Source organism: Lycorma delicatula, chromosome 8 (genome assembly GCF_047948215.1).
Source record: "Lycorma delicatula isolate Av1 chromosome 8, ASM4794821v1, whole genome shotgun sequence".
NCBI classification, from domain to species: Eukaryota; Metazoa; Arthropoda; class Insecta; order Hemiptera; family Fulgoridae; genus Lycorma; species Lycorma delicatula.
Window position 1 is genome coordinate 29,950,192 of NC_134462.1, and position 25,580 is coordinate 29,975,771.

At 31.3% G+C, this 25,580-nt stretch overlaps 1 long non-coding RNA gene across 3 annotated transcripts in view; it reads right to left on the bottom strand.

Annotated features, from left to right (window-relative positions):
- Positions 1 to 25,580, bottom strand: part of LOC142328706 (uncharacterized) — a 108,193-nt gene that overhangs the window by 20,148 nt on the left and 62,465 nt on the right. Inside the window, exon 4 of one of the 3 annotated variants that reach the window (XR_012757335.1) lies at positions 8,124 to 8,623. The exons of 1 other annotated variant lie outside the window; for it this stretch is intronic. This is a non-coding gene — a long non-coding RNA (uncharacterized LOC142328706). Of the gene's footprint in view, positions 1 to 8,123; positions 8,624 to 22,446; positions 22,588 to 25,580 lie in introns of those variants that run through there. One more of the 3 variants, XR_012757338.1, reaches the window with a different exon arrangement.

Here is a 25,580-nt window from a genome sequence, read left to right on the forward strand (position 1 = left end):
CAAATACAATATACAGCAATATATAGAACTGTGTAGAAAAGAAAGTAATTTACGAGCAATCTGGTAATAGCTGTAATTATTAAAGAGAATGAATTAATATTTAATTAATTACTTCCTGGTACCATTGTTTTTATTATATGGAACACAGTTAATACAGTGAAACTCCGTATAAGAATAGCAATCACAGAGAAAAAATATTCCATCAAGTGAATCATTTCAATCTCTGGTGTAGGGCGATGCCGAACTCAATATAAATGTGTTCACATAATTATAATAATGAATTTATTTTTAACGTTTCTTATTTGCGATTAAAAAAATATTTTAGCTCAGCAAAGATAGAAAACAGTAAAAATAAATAAAAAATGTTAATTTATTAACCGCTTCAGAATTATCAGTTTTAATTATTTTGAGAAAAGGTGAAACCACAGACAGATTAATTTAATAACTTGAAACATGAATTCTTGAAACAAGCAGACCCCTCTTTTTTGCTGGCCACACGAGTGTTAATAAGTTGTTTTAAGTGGAGTTAAATAAAATTTAGTTCTAATCATAAAATGTGTGTTCTGTGTTAATATATTTACTATGTTTTTCACCTGTTAAAACTTATCCGCAACTTAATTTACTGTTGTAGGAATAATACTTTAGTATCTATAATTCAGCCTACTTCATTTTAATTGTATACATGATTCATTATATCCCTTACAGAATTGAGGTAATTTGTATACCATTGTTTCAATACAGAAAGACATGTTAATTTGTTGTTATACACTAAACCCAGTCTATCATGGTTATAGCGCTTGTAACATAAGTTGCAAGAATGACCGATTACGGTTTTCTTTGAGATAATGATTTCTACATTCCTGTGGTGCAGTGTTGTCTGTAGGGCTGAATATCATCTGCATTTTGGTAAGTTTAGCAGAACGATATGATACAACATATTTGACAGATGAAGAAGACAACATGAAGTCTCACTCAATTTTAAAGGTAAGCCTTAATTCAATTTATAATTTTGTTAAAACAAAGTTACATAGAACTAAATAAATAGAACTGTCACCAAAAAGAAAATTTAATAACTTGTTGCTTCTATCTATATTTAAATTTCCTCATTGCCGAATCAATAGTATACATTTATATATAAGAAAAAAAATTGCCAGTTTTTTATTTACCAGATAAATAGAACATAAATTATACTTTCAGGTAAAATCATATCAGAAAATGTGTTACACACTTAAAAAAAAAATATTTAGGATATGCAGAAACAGTTGAAGCAGTATTTATGTCATCGCCACATGAAAGTGTCAAATCTTGTGCATTAAGTAGGTGAGTTGAAACCTACATTTATTAAAATGTATTATATTAAATATAAAAATATTATATTTATTAAATTATATTACGCTAAAATATGAACAAAATTAATTTAAAACTCACTAATTTTATTTGTTAAATGAGGAAGATACTTTCAAATAAATCATGTAATTCTTTCTGTTACAACGATTGTTTATTATAAATGATTAATACTAAATGATAAATTATTCCACTGATTAGATCTCAATGAAGGTAGTGCTTATCTGTAAAAACTTACCCACTTTATCAAGCAACATGAAAAGTTACATGGAGTTTAATTTGTTGGGAAAAGTTACAAAATAAAATTACACATAGCTCGTTTTTGCCAAAAGAATTGGACTTTATTTTTTGACAGAATGAAATCAGAATTGTATAACCAACCATATTTATAAAACTGCATAAATACATTATCACATTTTAATACTTTGTTAAGACTGCACAAAATCTACATGTGCAAAATTTATATACAACAATCCTTAATTTAAAGGATTATATAATAATAATAATAATACCTTATTATTTAACAGACAATCACTGTTAATATCACTAAGATATTAATGAAAAAATTATAATCTTTCTTAAAATAAAATAATATATGTCTACATAAATTCCTTTGATTTCAATGGAACATTCCAAATTATAAAGAAGAAAAATCACAAACATAATTTTTGACATGCAACAAAGATTCATACGGATTATAACATGACAAAGAATATTCGTAGAGCTCACACAACAAAGATTCATAAGTATTAAACGTAACAAAAAATATTCACAGAGTTAAACATAAATCCATTCAGGTGTTCAATTCTTTAACACAAAATGAAATGTTCACATACACAATGGCTGCTTAACACAAACTCGACAAAAATATGTATCAAAAATGTTTTTTACATAATCGTGTCATATACATAGAAAATTAAATGAAATGAGAAAAGATGAACATGTGTAATTACACATGAATGTGAAAAAAACAATACAACAATCTCAAAATATTTTTCTTTTTTTTAATAATTAAAAGTTCTTATTATTACTATTTAAGATGTAAACACATGAAATAATACAGAGTTAAATCTTAAAAAATAATCAATACAGAAGCATAAATGAAAATCAGCTGAGCATATATTTATATGTATGTTGAATGGAATGCATAAATTTCAGTATTTGAAAAACTTCTTAATTATAATTAAAATTTTCATCTACAATGGTTCACCAATTTATTTAAAAAAAGTATAATGAGACACTCTCTTATAAGTTGAATTAAAGCTGCTTTAATATTTTCATATTTAATTGTGGGAATTAAAACAAAAACTGTAATCTGGTTTAAAATAATCCCAAATTGGTGATTTTGGAATCAGCTTATAATACGATTCAAGATATGTGCAAGTAAGAAATCTGCTGTGACTATGTCAGTACCTATCTCATAAGACAGTAATATCTTCTAATTGATATTAAATATAACGAATTTTTTGTAGAGTAGAACCATAAAGACACATTATTTTTACACTCGTATTTAATAGTTTTACTGTGTTGACGAAAGTTATAAATACAAAATAAAAGATGAAAAAAAATTACTCTGATATAAGTACAAAACTCAATTATTTTTCACAAAAAAAAAAAATTTTATAAATGCGTGGTTATTTTTAAAACTAATTTAATATACGTGCATTTTTAGTTACTTTTTTTTTTGTATGGAGAACTAGAAATTGTAAAATTGTAGTGAAAACTGTTTGGTAAAGCATCCTTCTTCAGAAGATTATGTTTGGATACTTGTCCGGATCTGGGAACCAGATCCCGCCTCACACCTCGCAGCCTCACTGTCTTCATGGTTATTTTCATTGGATTGCAATAACCGTATCTACAGTGAGGTGTAGATACATAAATTGGTAATTGGTAATTGGTAACCTCATCGCACGGATTGTGCAGATGTAGGTCTGTGGGTACCATAGGATTGTCGGAAGCGTATGTATACTTACAGTTTACGCCCTGATACTTGTTGCAAAGCCCGTATGCGGCGCCGACTAACATAAATTGTTCGCTGTTAGCGTTGCTTAACTGCGCACTGTTTGTAATGAACGGTAGACGAAAGCCTACCGGTTTAACACTGCACTGCACACGTTTCACTTCGGACGTTATAGGCAGGTTGTTGAATTCGGCCGGAGACAGATACCACGGTATGATGTCCACAGGAATGTAGGCGAGCGGCGTGGTCACGTACCCGACGCTCTTGTAGGTAGGCGCTACGGCGGGCTGTTTAGCGGCCGCCGCCCGGCCCTCCGTCCATTGCGTCTTGCCGGAGAGATGTTTAAACTGGTAGCCGCACGTCCACATGAAGCGGTGATGATTGAACCGCAGACGGCCGGTCTTGAAGTTGGAGACCGGCATGTGGATGAAGTCTGTACCTCCGGTCGCAGAGTTGCGGGCCGTGGCGGCAGCGCCATCCATTTTAGCTACCTTTGCGGGAGGTTCGTCAGCCATAGCTGTATCCGCTGTACGACTGCCTGACATTCGTGGATATAATACGCCGGTAACGGATTCCACTCCGTATTTGATTGAAAGACCAGCGGCGCCCACAAGGCTGTGCCAATTCCCAGTCCTAGCGAAATCGCCAGCAAAATCCCCGATCGCAGATCTATCAGCTGCACGTATATGATGATGTTCTGTGGCCGATTCGTATCTACGGTCGTGTTCAAGCGCGATCTGATCATCGATGTCCACCGGGGGCCCGTTATCGATTGGGTTGCCAGGGCCGAGGTAATTGTGACCGGGGAAATTCATACAACAGACTGGTCGACGGTCGAGAAGTGCGGTCTTATATACCGCACACAGCTCACCACCCCACTACCGCATGATCGCGTACTGGATACTTGTCCGGATCTGGGAACCAGATCCCGCCTCACACCTCGCAGACGAACAGCATGTCTGAATGTATCGGAGGTTCCGGAGCACAACTGTTTATGAGAGAATCATACAACTGATTATCAGAGAATTTGTTTCCATTTCTTCATGAATCTTCTAGGTACTTTCCATTTTTCTTTATCTCAGGAAAACCAGCGATTAAATAATTTGATAATATATCTGTTTTTTTTTTTTGTTTCTTTACCATTTCCAGCTTTCAGTCGTGCTTAAAATTAACAGCTTTATTTGTCATCTAAAGTAGGATTAGGGAATATACATGCTTATCCTTTTGTGCATCAAATCAATGAACTTCATTAGTCATGTTGTAAAATTTACATTATTTTTTTCTACACAAGTTTTTTACTTTGTACTATGTTTATTTAGTTTTATTTTAATGATTACAAAACTTGACTAGTGCATTCAATCTTTAATAAAATACCATTAATCTATCAATCGAACAATAATTTAAGATATAATGCTAAAATTCTATGAATGGTACTGTTGGGAAAAATTACAAAATAAAATGACACATAGCTCGTTTTTGCCAAAAGAATTAAACTTTATTTTTTGACAGAATAAAATCAAAATTATATAACCATATTTATAAAAACTGCATAAATACATTATCACATTTTAATACTTTGTTAAGACTGCACAAAATCTCCATGTACGATATTTATATACAACACTTAATTTAAAATATAGGTAAATTTGTTTGTTACCTTTAATATTTCTTTTACATACACAAAGTATATCATTAAATTACCTTATTATTTAACAGACTATTACTGTACAATGAAAAACATTAATATCTTGCTATTCAGTTACGCAAAATGTAGTCTCACAATTGTGAATTTTATATATGGCTACATAAATTCCTTTTATATTAATGGAACATTCTAAATTATGAAGAAGAAAAATCACAAACATAATATTTAAAAGATTTTTTGCCATAAAACAAAGATTCATACGTATTAAACATAACAAAAAATATTCGCAGAGTTAATTCAAACATAAATCCATTCAGATGTTCAGTTTTCTAACAAGAAAATTATAAATCTATTATCTTAGATATTTTTACAGCTATGACAGAGCTGAAAATAATGCTGTAAGGTACAGAATTATAGACAATTTTTTCCAATTATGTTCAATGGTAACAACTGTAATGTACATTTCATAAAAGAAAAGGTTCATCTTTAAATAATTACATCACTTAAGTTCTTTACTTACTGTTCTCGCAGAATAATTATTTTATGTTAACACAAAGAGAAGCATATTTATATTAACACTTGAAACAAAATGAAATGTTCACATCACTAACCGATGTTCACACAATGGCTGCTTAACAACTTGTAAAATTATGAATCAAATGTTTTTTTTAACAATTAAAAGATTTTATTAATTATTTAAGATGTAAACGCATGAAATAATATAAAGTTACTAAATCTTAAAAAATAATCAAAAAATAAATCACAATAAAGAATGCATAAATGAAAATCAGCTGAGCTTATATTTATATATTATGTTGAAGGGAATGCATAAATTTCAGTGTTTGAAAAACTTCTTAATTAAAATTTTCATCTACGATTTAATACTGTTACTATAAAAGAAAATTTTATTTGAAATAAATTGGTGAGAAAACTGTTCACCAATTTATTTAAAATAGACAAAAAAAGTATAATGAGACACTCTCTTATAAGTTGAATTAAAGCTACTTTACACATTGGCGTAAACAGGTACGGTTGACACATTTATTCAATTTACAATTGAATAATGTGCAGGTGAAAAATAAGTTGCCCATTGAGTTCTTTACATGGTATAAGTGAATATTAGATCGTTATTATGTTACACATTTAAACAGCAGTCAGAAAAAAATAAACCTCTATAAAAAATTATAGAAACTCGGCTTCAGTACCATATAAGAGTTTCTTAGCTTATAATGTCTCCTTTGTCATAGCCACAACAGTATCCATCAAGATATCTAAACCAGAGGTATATATGCTCACGTGGAATTTGGTAAGAGGAGAATGACAATAGCCTTTGCTTCAAAGCAATTATATAATTACAAAGCCCAAAGGATCGCTGTAGTCAGATCACTAGAGGGAAATTATTTAAGTAAAAATTGATTTTAGTAATTTATTGATAACATAAGCGTTTACTGTAAAACGATCTCAAAGAAAATCCAAATACTTAGTCTTAATGTTATTTAAATGATACGCTAACTTTCTACAGGGAACATCAAATTTTCTTAAGCCGCCTGTAGAAACGTAAACTAGATCTCTATAACAAATTGAGATTTACCATCGACAGCATATCCCATTGAATAAAATGCGTCTATATATAAAAGGCGTATTTTCAAAGTAAGGTCAGTTTTGAATTTGCCTCCTGTACAGGTGATTTAAATAGATGGCGCTTGCGTACTTAGTTAATTCAATCGATATTCAGCTGATAGCAGCAATAGCTAGTCATTTTGATGTTAGTTGTTTATATTAATCCGTTTATAATGATCGTTACAATACCTGATTCTTAATGGCAAAAGATAATTCTGCGCCAAAAGTGTACAAGGAAATCTGTAACGTTTAAGGGCCAGATATTATAAGTGACGGAAAAGTAAAACAGTGGTTCCGTTTATTTCGAGAAGGATGAACGAACATTCACGATGAAGAACTGAGCTGTCTGTGATACAGATGATTTGATTGAAGAATTTGTCGAAAATCAAGCCCCATGAAAACCAGCGCTTTTCCGCCATCAACGTTATCTTTGATGTTTCAAGATTTTTGATTTAGATCTTTTTATCTTAAATTTTTTTCGGATGTTTGAAGTTTTGATTAAAAAAATTGTGTGCCGGATGGATGCCGAAGATGTTAACTGACACGTACAAGGAAAAACTATTGTAGCACAGCGCACGATTTGTAACATTAAAAAATGAAGGTGATTGATTATTTGATTCCTTTGTTACCGGAGAAGAAAGCTAAATTTGTCATTTGAATGTCCAGAAAAACAGCATTCGATGCGATGGTGACATTCACTATCTCCTAGACCAAAGAAGTTCAAAGAAGAACGTTCAGTAAAGAAGGTTGTACTGTTTTTGGGACAAAAAGGGTGGTCTAGCGTATTAACTTAGCGATTACGGAACCGTTGTGAACTCGCAAATACGTATTAAAAATGTTTAAAAAATCTTAGAACTGTAAAGGACGAACGACTGCGGGATTTTATTTCAGGAGTAAGTTATAAAAGAATTACCTCACAGCTAGCTTTTACTGTATATTAAATTTCTTTTGAAAAATCAGTCTTTGTTGTTGATTTTTAAAATAGGATTTATACAGAGTGATTCCAAATTGCAGGACAAACTCTCAGGAGATAATTCTATAGCCAAAAATAAGAAAAACATTGTTCATATAAAACATAGTTCAGAAAACAATTCCTTAGAGTTTCGGCTCGTGAAACATTTAGCCCTGCTTTCTACTCCCTCTGTGAAATTAAACTGTAATAGAATTCTTGGCGTACAAATTGAGGGGTAAATTTGGTACTTCCTAAATCGAATAAAATTCCTAAATCGACCTCTATCTCACTTAGGTTTTATGAAAAACCTAATTAAACGTTTTTTATAAATTAAAAACTTCTAATTAAATTTTAACTTCTAAAATTTGTGTTTAATTTCAATAAACATTATTTACATCAATTTTCCCACAATTAAATTCTCTAAGTTAACTAGAATTTATTTGTTTATTGGTAAATTAACAAAGTTTTTTATTTCAAACCTAAAAAAAGTTTATTTTCCAATAAAACCTTTTCATGTTTATCCTATTTTTCTTTATATATATATATAAAAAAATAACAGTTATTGCATTTACTCCAAAAATAATTATTTCAAACATTATAGACAAAAAAATTACATCACTGATTAAGTTCTTTGCTATGATTTTGCTAAAATTCATGATTATTAAAATTGATGGATAAATTATGAAGTGTATGAAACTTATATTACTATAATTAATTTTAGATAACTGATGAGATGTAAATATTAGATGGAAAATATTAGGGTTTTTATTTTTGTTAAAATACAATAATAATAAAAAATATATGTAATTTAATAGGTGTAGAAGGAAGTCATATGGTGTCCACATCAGCTATTTCTTTTAGATCCTCTGTCCACTTACTAATCTCAACATATGATGTATTAAACAAAAATCTTCATTTACCAGTTTGTAAATATTCCAGTTACCTTCCTTGTAAATTTTGTCCTCTAAAAGTGCTGTCTAGAGGGAAAAAATATTTCAGAAATACTCTGTAATTTGCTCATTATTCTGGCTTATCTCTTACAAAGTATTTCCCTGTACTGTTACTGCATTACTCTGAGCATTTTTCACAGTCTGTAAGCTTCCTCAAACAGATATAAAACACATTAGGTGCATTAGTAAAAGTTTTTTTTTTGTTTTAAAACAGCAGTATTAAAAAAGTTAAGTATGGTTTTGCAAAATGAAAGTATATTTTTTTACAAGAGATAGGAGAATTGAGGTACAAAATTTACATCATATCTCACCAAAAATTCATATATAAGTTAATACATGAGCATGTGAAGCACTCTTGAATTACTGACCAATGCCTCCTACAGTTTCTTTTCACCCATTCTCAAATTACTTACAAAAATTCATTTTTTTCTAGATCCTACAGGACAAACTTCAGACTAAGATGATTTTTTCCACCTCCTTGATGTTTTGGTTTCCAAACCGTAGTTGTACTTTTGGACAATTACACCTTTTGAAGTTGTAATTTTGCACCGATCACTTTCAAATTGTTCCCTAAAAAAAAATTCACTAACTGCCAAAATCAGACCATGAGGATAAAAATGGTGAGGATTTTTCAAAAAAAAAAAAAATATCGCTCTTAATTTTAAAATATCAAATTGGTTGAAGGTTCCTACTATTCTTTGGGTAAGGCTAAAACTTATGTAAGTAAAGTCTTTGGATATCACCAACCATTGGCTCAAGGGGTGGAAAGAATGGGTTTCGAATACCCCCCTTAATAGGCACAATATCGAATGTTTAAAGTGGACGTTCTTTAAACATTACCTAAAACCTTTGTCTGAAACAATTTTTGATATGACCAACTCTTACGGTTTGGGATGACCAAAACGTTGTAGGAATTGCAAATGGGGCTTGTCTTATGCTAAACATGTGAAAATTTTTCACTACAACCATTGTCGTGTTGACTAAATTTGAAATTTTTCTTAATTTTAAGGTGGAAATCTTTCCCTACTTAGCACTGATTAAATCTACCTCCGCCTTCCGGCGTGCTGAAAGGATTTTTTTACATTAATATTAATCTCCACTTCACTGGTTTAATTTCATCACACAGCCCAGTTTTTTAAAAAAAATAAGTACAAAATAACCGTTCTACATTTTATAGAATCAATAATAATTCTATTATGACATCAATAACAATAATAAACATATCAGAAACACAGAACAGTCTATATAATTTTTTTTTTAGTTTTGAAAACATATAAGTTTTATGTTTCGATATAAGTTAAACAAATCGTCAAAAAATAACACTTGTACAAGTTAGCACTTCAATATTATTGTATATTTATGGTAGAATGCATCAAATTTGAAGCAAACGCTGTTAGAAAATTGTTAAACGTCACTTTCCATTTAAATGCATTTATAAAATTAAAAACATTTTTAATATTATGTGTTTTTAAGTTTGTTCATCATTTGATATCTGTGCCTCTGAACGAGGATATGTAGGTCTATTTTTCATGATTAGTATTGTTCATTGGCCCTATTTGGAAGCAAAGTACTTTTTGTGTGTTAAAAAGTACTTAACTAAAAGTAGAAAAAGTAGAAAGCATAAAAATATCTTATGTCCATTCAGTAAGATAAACAGAACCATCCTATGATATGTTAGGTTTGTTTGGTTCAAAGCAATATGTAATATTCCTTTCCTAAGTCCAGTTCCCACTAGGGATATCACTTTTGTCCTAAACAGGGGTTGTGTTATGTCCACTACTATTGCATTTATGTTTGAATTAATGCAGTGTCTAACCTAGCTGTTTATGTATATAATTAGTCATGAATAGACGTCAAATTATGATGAATTTAGTTCTTATCTGAACTGCTTTGGACAAAAGGTAAGGTTATTACTATAGTCTTTAATTATTAAAATGTTAATGAGTAAACATTCTAACCTAACACAGTCTTCAGGCTGATGAGAAGCTTTTTATAAGCTATTAAAACATTTGATCAACCTAAGTTTTAATTATTTAGTGGTAATATTAACATGAACTTTTGTAGACACAGAATATTTATATCATATAGATTTAATTTTCTTTTAACCTTACATTTTCTTATTGGTATGTCTTACTACCAGGGGTCTTAATTATAAATAATTTTTACAAAACTAATAATAAGGATAAATAAAATTAGTTAGAATTCGTAATCATATTAAGTTAATGCAAGGCATTAGTGATAAAAATACCATTAAAAACAATAACACCTCATACATAGCTGTAAATTCTAAATGAGAGATAGTGTTCTCTTCTAATGAATTTAAAATTGAACTTCATCAATTCAAGAACTACTTGATGCAAGAAAAAACAGCTCGAATCATGCAGTCGGTTAATTGGGCTTCAAGATCAAATAATGTATTAATCTTTTAGCAGTTGATTATTTTTAGTTTACGTTTTATTGCAAAGACTAGGGAAAATGGGGAAAAAAATTGGGAAAACAGCTGCATTTCCCTTTAGTACATTCTTCTACTGATGGTGATGAAGAGAAAAAGGTGTATGCATTTTTGAAGACAGATAATAGCGACTACTTTAATGATTCTGGAAACAAAAATAGGCTATTAACAATAATTACAATTTAGTTTGATAGTAATCCAAATACCACTGAAGTCTAATGTATTTCACATATGACAAAATGGGTCGCAGGTTATTGGCTATGAATTAAAAGGTATTCAAGAAATACAATCATTCACTTCAGAGGATGATTCGATTGGTGATCTCAATTATTTGCCTTGCAGTAGCTTTAATCTACTGCCAGGCTCTGATATCTCTTTTATTGAAAATTAAAAGTGTTTACCATGTGAAAGCCATGAAGAGCTTGTGGTGTCTCATGTAATACTAGTTAATGAAAAGATTGAAAACGTTACGGAATTTGTGCCATATTCCAATTCTGATATGAGTCATCTTGTAGGTCATGAACCTAAAGAAAAATGTAGGACAATATGAAAGAGAGAAAGAAATGTTACTTTTTGGATTAAATTGTCAGAAAAGGTAATGTTTGTGAGGTAATGTTCTTCAACGGGAAAGCTAGGAGCAAGTCGTGTTACTGGCCCTGGTTGTAAACAGGATTGCAGAATGAAACGTTCTCGTTGATAAGTGAGGTTGACAGGAAAAATATTTGATAAATTTTGGTTTTAAGACAAGTCTTGGGATATGAAAAGACAGTACATTGTATCAAAAATTTATTCATCAGGACCAGTACCCAGAAGAGGAATGCGAAATTGTAGTAGAGAGGATCAAAGGAAAATGACAAATGTATACAGGGCGTTTCATAATGTCCTTCAGAGTTTCAAAAATTCATTAACAAAAAACTATTTCACTCATAAGAATAAAACAAGTTCTGTACGAAAGAGTAATTCAAATAGTTTTTACCACATACACTAGGCAGTTAGTAAACCATTTGCTCGCTAGGTGTCGACAGTAGAGAAAATGGCTGCCACGGGAAGCGAGAAGTCGTTTTGTGTGTTAGAATTTCACTTGTCAAAGTCAGTAATTTCTGTGCAATGTGCGTTTTGATTGAAATTTCATAAGAAGCCACCAAGTGACAATTCAATTCGTTCGTGGTATAAACAATTCAGTGAAACCGGTTGCTTGTGCAAGTGAAAATCAACCGGTCATCCATCAACCTCAGAAGTCAATGTCGAATGTGTGCATGCAAGTTTCATTTGCAGCCTGTCAAAATCGACTGCAACTGCAGGCAGAGAATTAGGAATTCCAAAAACAACAGTGTGGAGAGTTCTCCGTAAACGTTTATTATGCAAACTGTACAGTCTTCAATTAATCCAGCGTCTTTCTGATGGAGATAAACCACATAGGCTCGATTTTTGTTTCCAGTTACAGGAAAAGATGTTGTTAGATGAAGGTTTTGTAAAGAATATAATTTTCAGCGATGAAGTTACTTTCCATATTAGCGGCAAAGTAAACCGTCATAACATGCGAGTTTCGGGAACTGAAAACCAACACGCTTAAGCGGAACGCATTCGGAATTCTCCAAAAGTAAACGTTTTTTGTGCGATCTCCCGTGAGGCAGTGTATGGGCCGTTCTTTTTTATGGAAGCGACAGTAACCAGCATGATATACCTGGATATGTTACAATTATGGCTTATGCCTCAGCTACTCAACGACTTCATTTTCCAGCAAGATGGTTGTCCTGCCCATTTGCATAACGAGGCTTGACAGTACCTTAACACAACATTACCTCGGCACTGGATAGGACGCGCGTCTGAAGAAGACCAACATATTATGCTGTGGCCACCAAAGATCACCAGACCTCACGCCACGTGATTTCTTTCTTGGGGTTACATGAAAGATAAGGTGTTTATCCCGCCGATGCCGCACGATATCGCCGAGGTAAAGGACTGCATAATCAATGCAATCAACTCTATCGAAAATGACATGTTAGAACGAGTTTGGTAAGAGCTAGACTTTTGTGTTGATGTGTGCCGTGTCACCAGAGATGCACATATCGAACATTTATAGATTTTAACAAAAACTGTTCTGGTTAAGTCTACGCATTACCTCGTACAACTTTCATTTAGGTTAGTGAAATACTTTTTTTGTACTGAATTTTTGTAACTCGTAAGAACATTATGAAACGCCCTGTATAAATTCTCATTTATAAATAAAAAAATACATTTCTGTCAGTCTATGTTTTTAAGTACTCTTCGAATAATTATGCCGATGGTGAAGATAGTTTTGCAAAAGGTTTCTGAAAGCAGTATGATGTCGTGATAAGAAAGGCAAACATGCACCATCGAATAAAATATCACAAACTATATTATTGAAGCAATAAAAGCTCATAATAATAAAGCAACAAATACTCAGCAGCTTACGAGAGCCATTATAGTCAAGATAGAATACAAAAAAAATAGCGTGGGTGTGGAAGTAATGAGGTGGCAAAAGAATGGCTTTCCCTTAAAGTTTTTAACAAAGAGTATAATTTGTCAATTAAAGAGACCATTCAAAGAAAGTGCTTCTTTGTTACAAAAAAAAAAAACACTCATTTGGACGAGGGTGATAAATGCTATAAATTGAAAGCTAAAGACAGGAATTGATGGAAAAAGGCCAGGAAGCCAACTTTTAATGGTGGATTTACAGAAACTCTTGCCTATCCCGTTCCTTTATGACAAACAATCAATTTATCTAAGAAAGCTATGGACATTAAATTTCACAATGATGATCCAAAAACAACAGATTCATTTTGCACGATTATGATGAAACCACTGGAGGGTGTAGAGGAAATGAAATATGTGCAAAATGAGCAACAACAAATTTCTCACTAACTTTCATTATTTACGATTAGTTTGTAATATGATTTGTTCTTAGTTCCTATTATAAAATAAAACAACCTACATTTAATTTTGGTTATTTATTTTCTGATTTTCATTTATATATTGTTTTGTTGTTTATAGATAGAAATGATATTAACTAATATTATGCATATGATAATTTAATTACTAATAAAATAAAAGTATGAGTGGAGGGTCTGCCGGTTCCTGTATATTTATTTTTCTATAATTTTATGGGTCCGCCATAAAAAAAAGGTTGAGGAACACTGCTTTAGAAGGTTTGTATTCTAGACATCCTATCAGAAATTCATGATGCATTTGTTGAGTTGAACTGTCACAACACACAAGTAAGTTTCTGCTAGATCCCTAGCCATGTGAGAATCCTGGGTAATGAACTTGCAGATTCCACTGCTAAAGATGCATATAGCCAACCGTTTTTCACCACTCAAGCTTGCGAGGGTCAATTGTAAGTTTGATCTGCAAGTTAATAGGAAAATCGAAAGGGAATGAAACATAGTTGCTGGCTTCCTTAGATTCTTAGCCCTGCAAAGGATGGCTGAGAGAGGCTGAATTTGTTACAAATGTATAGATAGAATAGTTAATCTGGGTCGCTAGGGGCCCATCTTTGTGCTTACTTTGCCAAGATAGGCATTTTGGCATCGAGCCCTGGATAACTTAGATATTCACTGTTAGGATGAGAATGGATATGTGAAGAACTCTGCGGTAGAGCTCCAGTGTGGGAGACCTTGCTCCCAAAAGTGGATCAGAGCAGAGGAATGTTTTCATTAGAGGCTAATTAAATTTGTGGCTAATTAAATTTTTTACTTTAAGTAAATTGAATAGTAAGACAAAATTGTCGTTATTGCGATAAGGTTTTTTTGTGTTTGAAGATTTTATGAAATTATTTTTAATAAAACTGAAAAATAAAAACGAAAAGTAATGAGTGCAAATTGTGAATAAAAAAAATAATAAAGCAATGTAAAAACGAAGAAACATTAAACAAATACAAATAGTATTAATGTAACATTATTTATTAATGTTTCCATTATAGAGGACTTCAAATATAATTTAGGAATACAAACAATAATAATTTTATAAATAAACTGAACATCCTCTTCCCACCAAAAAATAATTTAAAACTGATATATTAAAATATATTTCTTAACATTAATGTATTATTTTCAAAGCATACATTTTTTAAGGAATATTCAAGTTATTACAAAAAATATGACTATAATTTTCAAAAGAAATTGATTATTTAAAAATAATTTCATAAAATCTTCAAACACAAAAAAACCTTAGAATTTAGCAATATTAACGTAAAAATCTATGAGTAAGGTTGGATAAACATAATCGTAACTACTCATAGTAATACATTTTATATATCGTTATAAAAAAAATAATACATTGCCTAAGTAGTATTATAACATCCTGACCCCTCTAGGGAAAGACATCCGCCTTGTGGCGATCCTGGTTGCTATACCATCCCCTAGCCCTGATGGGCTTTACCAGAGGTCATCTTTTAGACCCTCTAAATTTGATATCACAACACAGTCATCAATTTGGCTTCTGTCAAGATGCCACCGATGCAAATACCTCAGCAGATGAAATTTCAATCAGTGTATTTACAGAACTTACTATCGCCTGCGTATGGCCTCTTCCAACCATGACCACCTACCGTATCTTACAACCCTCAACTATCAAATTAACTGATTCTTGAAAGCACAATCCCTGTGCTTTTCTCTAACATCGAAGGTTTCACACAAAAACTCTTCCTATATATAACTTCAATTAGACTATACACTCAGATCATTACTTGACCGAGTCATTAAACATCAGAAATTCTATCCTCATACCAAAAAAACAAGTGTTGATCGCAATAACGACAATTTTGTCTTACTATTCAATTTACTTAAAGTAAAAAATTTAATTAGCCACAAATTTAATTAGCCTCTAATGAAAACATTCCTCTGCTCTGATCCACTTTTGGGAGCAAGGTCTCCCACACTGGAGCTCTACCGCAGAGTTCTTCACATATCCATTCTCATCCTAACAGTGAATATCTAAGTTATCCAGGGCTCGATGCCAAAATGCCTATCTTGGCAAAGTAAGCACAAAGATGGGCCCCTAGCGACCCAGATTAACTATTCTATCTATACATTTGTAACAAATTCAGCCTCTCTCAGCCATCCTTTGCAGGGCTAAGAATCTAAGGAAGCCAGCAACTATGTTTCATTCCCTTTGATTTTCCTATTAACTTGCAGATCAAACTTACAATTGACCCTCGCAAGCTTGAGTGGTGAAAAACGGTTGGCTATATGCATCTTTAGCAGTGGAATCTGCAAGTTCATTACCCAGGATTCTCACATGGCTAGGGATCTAGCAGAAACTTACTTGTGTGTTGTGTGACAGTTCAACTCAACAAATGCATCATGAATTTCTGATAGGATGTCTAGAATACAAACCTTCTAAAGCAGTGTTCCTCAACCTTTTTTTTATGGCGGACCCATAAAATTATAGAAAAATAAATATACAGGAACCGGCAGACCCTCCACTCATATTTTTATTTTATTAGTAATTAAATTATCATATGCATAATATTAATTAATATCATTTCTATCTATAAACAACAAAACAATATATAAATGAAAATCAGAAAATAAATAACCAAAATTAAATGTAGGTTGTTTTATTTTATAATAGGAACTAAGAACAAATCATATTACAAACTAATCGTAAATAATGAAAGTTAGTGAGAAATTTGTTGTTGCTCATTTTGCACAATTTTTTCAATGTCGGATTGTAAATTACTTAAACCTAATACAAAGAAATGGATTTATTGATGAACGATTTCTTGTTTTATTTTTAATAAGTGTCAGAGATGAGACTTCAAACAAATATGTGGTAGCAAAAAGAAGTAGTATTTTCATGGTTTTGTTATATAAATTTGGATATTCATTTTTTATTGCAGTCCAAATTTAATTAAATTTGTCGTTAAAAATTTGTTTTTTAATGTTATCTGAACTCAGTTCCAAGAGATGTTCTTGTCTTCGTTAATTAAATTTTTATTATTGCAATTATTCTCAGTAAAAGTTATCCATAAATTCATCTCCTGCAAATATATGTTTATAGGGAAATATTTTTCAAATCCATCATACAATGACTTTAAATGTTGACTTATTACTACATTCAGATTATCAATATTCTTTTTGTATAGTAATAAAATATTAATAAGAATTAAATACATCAGGATTATTTTCTTCAATTTATTAAAGTGCATCAATTTTGTTAAAAAAATTATATGCAATTGTTATACTTCCCTGCAAACCTAAATTTAATTTGTTTATGTAAGAAAATATGTCACTTAAATATGCCAGTTTTGCAATCCAATGCATATTGGAAAAACATTTTGATAACAGAAGCTGTTTTCTACCAAAAATATTTCCATTTCTGTCCTTAATTCATGAAGTCCTGTAAGCACTTTTCCTCGCAAGAGCCATCTCCATGAAATAAGAGAGTCATCTCTTACTTCTCCATGAAGTAAGAGATGCTGGTGTTCTGCTCCTAATTCTTGACAAAGAATAGTGAATAATCTAGAGTTAAGATAGCTAGCTTTTCTTCACACAATTAACAATTTTTGTCGATTCCAAGAGAATATCATTTAATTCAGGTGACATATTCTGGCTGCTAAATGCTGGCAATGTATTATGCAATGTGTTAATAATATGTCAGGAGGAGCAATTTCTTGATTCCTTTTTGTTACTCTGCAATGTTTCCCAGTCATATTTGCTGCTCCACCAGTACATAGACTGATATAATTTTCCCAGTTTAAGGAATAGTTATTAAACACGAATTTAATTAATCAAAAATTTCAGAACTTGTCATGTGGGAATCTAAATTTTTGTAAAATAATAATTCTTCTTTAATTTCTTCCGAAGAATAGTCTATGTACCTTACGTAACAGAGCAAAATAGCTTTTTTTAAGGATATAACATGATTCGTCGATCTGGATGTCAAACATTGGTGATTTTTTAATACTTTTTAACTGGTATTCAATATTTTCAGGTAGTTTCAATTCAATGACTGAATCATTTGAAAAAGGAATTGGTTTGATCTGATCTGCAGCTGAGGGTCCAAATATTTCATTGCAAACATCAATTTACACCAGTTTAATTAAATTTTCTCTGGTTGTGAACAATTTTTTTGTTTTGGCTATACGTAGTGCAACTAAATATGAATATTTCAATTGTGATTTATTTTGAATAAAAGTTTCTTTACATTTTTTATTTTGGAGATTAAATTCTTGTTTTTATCGTTCAAAATATTCCAATGGTTTCTTTTCTCATTTGGGATGTCTTGATTTTAAATGTCGCAACATTTTGGACAGTTTCATCGTATCATTATTCTTAACTTCCTTTACATATTATGTATATTATCTTCTGTAGAATCTGCCCAAAGTATAAAACCATATTTTAAATACTCATTATTGTAGCATCTTGTGAAAGCAGATTTATTTTTCTTATTTGGTGGACATTCACTTTCTGTTTCAGTCGATTTTATCCCAGAGTAGAACTTGTCTTTTTTTACTCATTTTAAGAAGAATAAAAATTTGTGTTTTTGCAATAATTAAAAGTAAACCACTTGACTATAACACTACTACTCAACTGTGTAAAGTAAATAATGTAATTGTAAATGTAGTGTTGCAGTTAGCTGCAATTGTACGTGCACATAGCTGTCATAAAACAAAAGTAGCACCAAAGCTGTACTATTTAGGGCGGCGTTGTTTTGATATCTTCCACTCCTACACTTTATACGTCGCAGGATAGTTTCTTGTTGCCAACTGTGCAAAGAATATAATGTATTTAATAAATTAAACATGCACCACTATTCACCAATGTATACGTACAGAGCATTATTAAATAATTACACAAGTGTATAAATTCTATATTATCGTCATATGAAATTTTTCTCATACTTTTTAATTTTTTTTTTTTTTTTTATGTGGACAATCTGTTCAGGAGTGGCATTATCTCACGGACCAGTGGTTGAGAAACACTGTTCTAAAGCTTGGAGTGCACTACACGAATTGCTACAAATAAGATGTGACGGTATTTTGGATTAAAGGTACTCAAAATCTTATTGGTGGCGTACAGATCAGCATTATATACACTTGTAATACCAAGTAGACCAAACATCTAGATTTTGTCATTTACTACAAAAGCACATCCAATGGTATCATTCTGTTTCGACCCATCTGTCTAGACTAATGTCTACTTAGGTAGGTAGCTACTTTGGTAGGTTAATCTTCTAGATAACATAAAAAAATAATCAATTAATTAATTAATGATGATGTTCATTTAAATAGCCTTTCTTTTCTTCTTCTTTTTAGTTATATTTATTTATACAGCTGTCAATTTTCTCTGCTGAGTGGTAACAAGCATGTAGTTTCACAACAGTGTATATTAATCTGTTTTATACACCATTTATTCCACTGCTTAAATGATGTAATAAATGCACTCTAGCTACTTTGGTAGGTTCACCTTCATACCTGAGACAGACATATAAGACATAGTGCACATCATAAATGGCCCTACACTCCGGACATAAGCCTGAATTAATCAGACCGTACCTGGGCAACTTATCTCGAAAAGCACAATATCCAGAAAAAACTGTGTAATATTAATCTACCTAACTACCTGCATACTTCTCACATCAGGAAAAATTCTATGCATGTAATGGCCATCAGGTGATTCAGTCCACCTAACCTGCCATAAATGGAAACCCTGGTTGTCTAGTTCTTTTATGCACCGAGAAGTAAATTGGCTCACCTTCTTAATATCATAACGTAATTGGGGCTCAGGCGTAAGGATATCAATGGGCTTACCAGAAATAATAAGGATAACCTTTCTGTAGACAAAAATATTTCTAAAAAAAATTATAAAAACAATGTAAAGAGATTGCTACAAAAAAAAAAATTAGAAAAAATAAAGGAGTGAGTACATTAACAAGAATATGGGAGAAATATGTATTACTTTTTACCCTGTTTTTTTTTAAAGTGTAATTTTTTTTACACTTTAAAAAGTCCTCTTAAGGATAGAACAAAGAACTAAGAACCAATATGAATAAATATGATAAAACATATTTGTTACGGTGTAGTCAACTGGATAAATGCCACAAATTAGTTTTAAAAACCCATAAGCTTTTAAAGAATAATAAATATCCATTACCTTCTTACAAAGAAAAATGAACTGGTGGTGGTTTTGCATTGCTTTTGTCAATGAAGTGAACATATTTCATATTAGATTGCCAAACTTGGCAAACTGCAGTTGATATTCAACCTTAAAAACATAACTTTCAATTTGTCCATCTCATAGATCACCAGTAAAATCAATATCTTTACTCTCAGAGAAAGCAACCCCGATTGGTGTCTACTGTATCTCAAACAGTCTGCAAACATCACAGCCATAAGAAACAGTGGGATAAATGGTGTAAAAAAATATTAATATACACAGTTGTGAAACTACAAGCTTGTTATCAATTGGCAGGGAAAATTGACAGCTGTATAAAGATATATATAACTAAAAGAAGAGCTGTTTAAAATCTACGTTATCAGTAAAATGAATTAACTGAGTTAATTAATTAATGTGCGACTGAGTTAAATCAAAGATATCTGCATTTCTGTTTATCTCTGCTGAACACAAAGTCAAGATGATTTGTTAACTACGATTTAATAATGAAATGATAGCTAGTAGCTAATATTGAAAAGCCAACAGCATTAAAATATAACTGGTCAGAGCTGACTTTAACTATCGACCCTCCACATGGTAAGGCAAGCTCTATCACTACATCACATTGATACACATTAATAAAATGAAATATTTTATAAAGAAATAAATAATAATGAAATCCTCTAAAATGTAAATATTAATACTAAAACGTCAATATTTACATGTTGTAATTTAATGAATATAACATATCTGAAATATAAAAAAAAAACAAATATTTGTTTTCTCAGGTAGAACCTCTCATTGAGGTTTTTAACATTCTTTCATTATTAACCAGGAACAATTGTCAAATACAATCTACTCATTTATTTATTTTTAATCACAACATAAATAAATGAATATATGGAATATTTATTTGTAGCGTATGAAAAGTTTCAAACATAACCAAAAATTTAAATGCAGAAAATCAATGATGAAGCTGAAGATGCTACCCCTCTATGATAAAAATCGAGTTACAAATTTCAGCAGGATATTTTCTAAACTACTTCAAACAATATTCAAAACACAGCAAGTAAAAGATTTGCATTTTTAAAATATTCTATGAGTAAATATTATATGAAAAATCTAATATATCACCAATGTTTACCTTTTAGATTGCTTATTACCTTAGCTATAAATCCCATAAAAACAGAACATATAAATATATATGTAAGACGTAAATCAATCTCGAAAATGAAACAACCACTTTCAGGGATAACAAAATCCCCACGTCAAGTTTGAGCAGAATAAACTGTTACATCTAATTTAAGTCCACTAAAATTTAGGTGCTTTTTTTACTCCAACAAATGACACTTTAATCTTCACCAAGATGACTAGCAGTATATTAAACATCATTTCTCTCAGAGAAAGCAATTCAGTATTTCTTGATACTTATATTCTTTTTAGACATATTGCAATCCCCTTACCAGAAGTAAGGGGATGGACAAATCATATAAATAAAAATAAAAAATTATGTTGTAATGTTAATAAATCAATATTAAAATAAGAGTTAAAAAGAAAGAAGATGAAGTCAGATTTGAACCAATGTGCCTTCCCCTTGTAAAATCCAAATATTTCATTAACTAAAATTTTATTTGGCTATAACTCTGGAATCAATGAAAATAAATACAACTTATGATATATTTTTGAAAAGCTCTTAATGAGAGCTTATTACTACAGTTAAGAAAAATGTTAAATCCAAATTTTTTTTTTTATTTTGAGCTTTTTTGGACACTTTTGGTCCAGTCAATTGCAGTCAAAAGGGGAGGTCAGATTTCCATTGAAATCTGAAAACCAAAGAAGTAAAAAAGTACTTTCCTTACAACCTGATAGTTTAGCAACACAAGGAAAATATATCAAGGAGTAGCATCCTACAAATTACAAATAGTGAAATAAGATGATATGCTTTAATTAAGTAATACTTTAAATTAATTAATACTTTAAGTATTAATACAATTAAGTAATACTTTAAATAAATCAGTTTTTTGAAAGTAACTAAGTTAAACCACACTGGATGCAGTTTCACTATATACTGCTGACACTTATTAAGAGGTTTTATCATGACAGTTGATGTCACACAAAAAATATATATATTTATTAATTTCCAATATGATTAATCGTTTGATTTATTTTTCAGAGATGTTACATTCATAACATTTGTAAAGAAAAAATGTTACAACAAATAACAGTTATATGTTACCATGATTTTGATAGTTCATAAATATAAAAAAAACCTTGCTCTAAGTAAAGAAAGGAAAGTCAGTATATAGATAAAAAATTATAATTTTTTAATGTGATGTATAAAAACAAACATTACATAGAATTTACTTCTACAAACTAAAAATCTGGAATATAAAGTGCTAAAAATATGGTTATGATAATAACAAAAAAGTGAGACTATTATTTCTCTTTAATTTTTAAAAAGAATGAGATTTAAATATTTTTTTTTAAAAGGAATGTATTCTGTTACCTCTTGTATAGGGGCAAGCTGTTGAGTAAAGCCTCCCTTCTGTCAACAAACAGAGAACAACAATACACAAACATACACAACAGTTAATTGTATTTAATGCCTACAACATTAATCAACATAAAAACAAACAAAAATATTAATAAAAATTGAATATAAAATCCACATACACACACATGTATATATAGTAATTTCTCTTTACATCTGTATAATGGGACAGCGATTTCAAGAGTTATAGTTTAAACTTAGTGATTACAGGAATCAAAAATAGAAAAAACTTACATAATCACTTCCTTTTCCTTCTGTCAATAATTTATATAGTTTTCAATTGAAATTAATAAGTAAATAAATATTTTATTCAAATCAGGGTCTAATTATACAAGGGATGGCTGAAATGTAATCCACATTAAAATTTAACAGGAGAATAGAAAGTCATACGAAGGAACAGGTTCAGCCATGTTGTAATTTCATTCCCTTACTACTAATATCTAAAATTCATTTTCTGTTAGTCACCAATGTTGAGGAGTCGAGTATGCCTGCTATGTCAATACATCTAAAACAATATGTAGTGGTTGAATTTTTAACCGTTGTCTAACAGCTGTTTATGGTGATAAATTGTTGATCGAAGTACTTCACAATATTTCAATCATACCTACATGAATAGGCGGGCAATAAAATTTTGTGTATAAGAAGCTGGTAAAACAAATATTGAGGATAAGCCTCACAGTGGTCAACTGGATTCCATGACTGATGAGAATCATTAAGAGGAGTTAAATGAACTTATTAAAAATTACCATCAACTGCGCTCTGAAAATGGTAATGAGGGGATGGCTCAAAAAATAAAAATAGGTCAAAAAATCAAAACAAAGTGCCTTGATTTTGTCAACAACTTGGTATTGTTAGCAAACAACTATGACACAGATATTCAAATTTCAAAACATTGTAAATAAAATTGTCCACAAAATGTCATTCGAAAAGATAGAAATTATGTGCCAAAAACCAACACAATTAAAGAAATAAACATAAACGGAAACAAAGTCAAAATAGTAACCCAATTTAAATACCTCGGAGAAATAATAACAAACAACCTAAACAAAAAAAACCTCAATCCAAACAAGAACAAACAAACTAGCTTAGGCACAAAAATTAACCTGGTACACCTGCAGTAAAAAATATCTATCCATAAATGCAAAAATAAGACACTACAACACAGTTATAAAACTGGAAACCAAAAATGCAGCAGAAACACTCTTCCATCTGAACGAACAATCAAAGACGACAGACTCCAGAAAATCGAAAGAAAAACTGCAAGAACCTGCATCAACAGAAAGTACCAGAAAGACAGGTAGAAATAAAAGAGGATCTGAAAGAAACTGGCCTTACACTAGAAGATACCATACACAAGATAAATTTAAATAAAAAAATCAAGGATAAAAACACTCGCTTCATACTCACAAGAAAGAAACTCATAACATGAACATTTTCAACACCAGAAATGGCACAGAGATTGGAACATATGTAAAAGTATTGGGAGGACTGTGCAAAGCCCAAAAAGTACCTTCAAAGAGACTTTGATAATAGACTGACTAAAGTGATCATATGCAGTTATATAAGATGGAAAAAAAACAAAATCTTTTAATTGTCTTTTAAATCAATTGGCGAGACAATTTTTTTAAATAGTTCAGTAATTTATAAAAATAGCAACGGAACCATAACTTTTATCCTCTGTCTGAAGTCATAGCAGGCGTTCCCCCAATACAATTAAGAGCAGACCAACTGGTGAGAAAATAAGAAGGTATGAAAAAAGCAGAGGCAAGTAGAGGAACTACAGAAAGGTGGCAAGAGCTGTGAGATGCTACTGGGTCAGGGTTGTGGATCCAAAAGTTAATTCCTAGGATAGATGTTTGGGTTGGAAGAAAATTGGAAAGGTAAATTATTACCTAACCCAGTTCCTTACAGGGCATGGGGAATTCTCCTCTTATCTCCATAGGTTTGGGATGGCTGAATCCTGAAAATACTGTAAGATAAATGCTGGAAGATCCTAATCAGTGGGAAGCAATGAACAGACTGGTGACTGCGATACTCAAACAGAAAGAAGAGGAGAGCAGAGCATGGGGAGTGGACTGAGAAGGTCAACAATTGAAGAAGAAAAGAAGACTAGTTCGAGCAAGTGGCAGAGGTGCTGATGTCAGATACTGAAAAATCCTCTTTTGAGGTGAAGAAGGGGAGGGCTGGGCGGAGGGGAGGGCGAAGGGGAGGAGGACAGCTCCCAATGAGGCTGTCATTAGTCTGCTCTGCGCTTGTGTGGATCAGCAACGGTGATGAGGTACAGAGACTCTAAATTCCTTGAGCCCAATGGCACCTCCCAGAGCTGAGTTGAGAAGAATAGAGGGTCCAGCCCCGGACAGGGAGGTACGGTGAGGTAGGAGTTTTAGTCAGTAGAATGCAGGTACACAAAGGCTCTCATTAACATCTAGCCGAATTCAAATGAATCTGAAACTTCCCCATTTATGGGGTTTAAACCTACTGTCTGGTTTGAATAGAGCCTTTCACTTCCCTATCTTAACATTTAATTTTTTATTATCTTTCTTTTCATCATATTTCATTACCCTCTTTTCTTTTTTAATTCACCATATAAGCTTCGAAGCTTGTGCATGAGAAATATGAAATGGAAATTTTGTAGCATATAAAATGGGGGGAGGTCCCCTGGGACCCCCAGATGAAAGGCCGAGGCACTACCATTCCACCACGGAGATTGGCTATTTACTTTCAATTCTAATGCAATTCGGAATATCTTAATTAAATATTTCAAATCTATGATACTTCATGAAACCTATTATACTTTTGCACCCTTCTTATTCTTAATACTTTTATTAAAAATAGTGCCATTTACATATTTTTTAAAGTTGCCCACAAAATTCACATTAAACGTTTTGTTTAGTCACACCTATAAACAATAAATAAAGAGCATTTAAATGTTAAAATGTGCATTTATTCAATTTTTTTTATAAAAATGTTTTCTTTTTTACATAAAA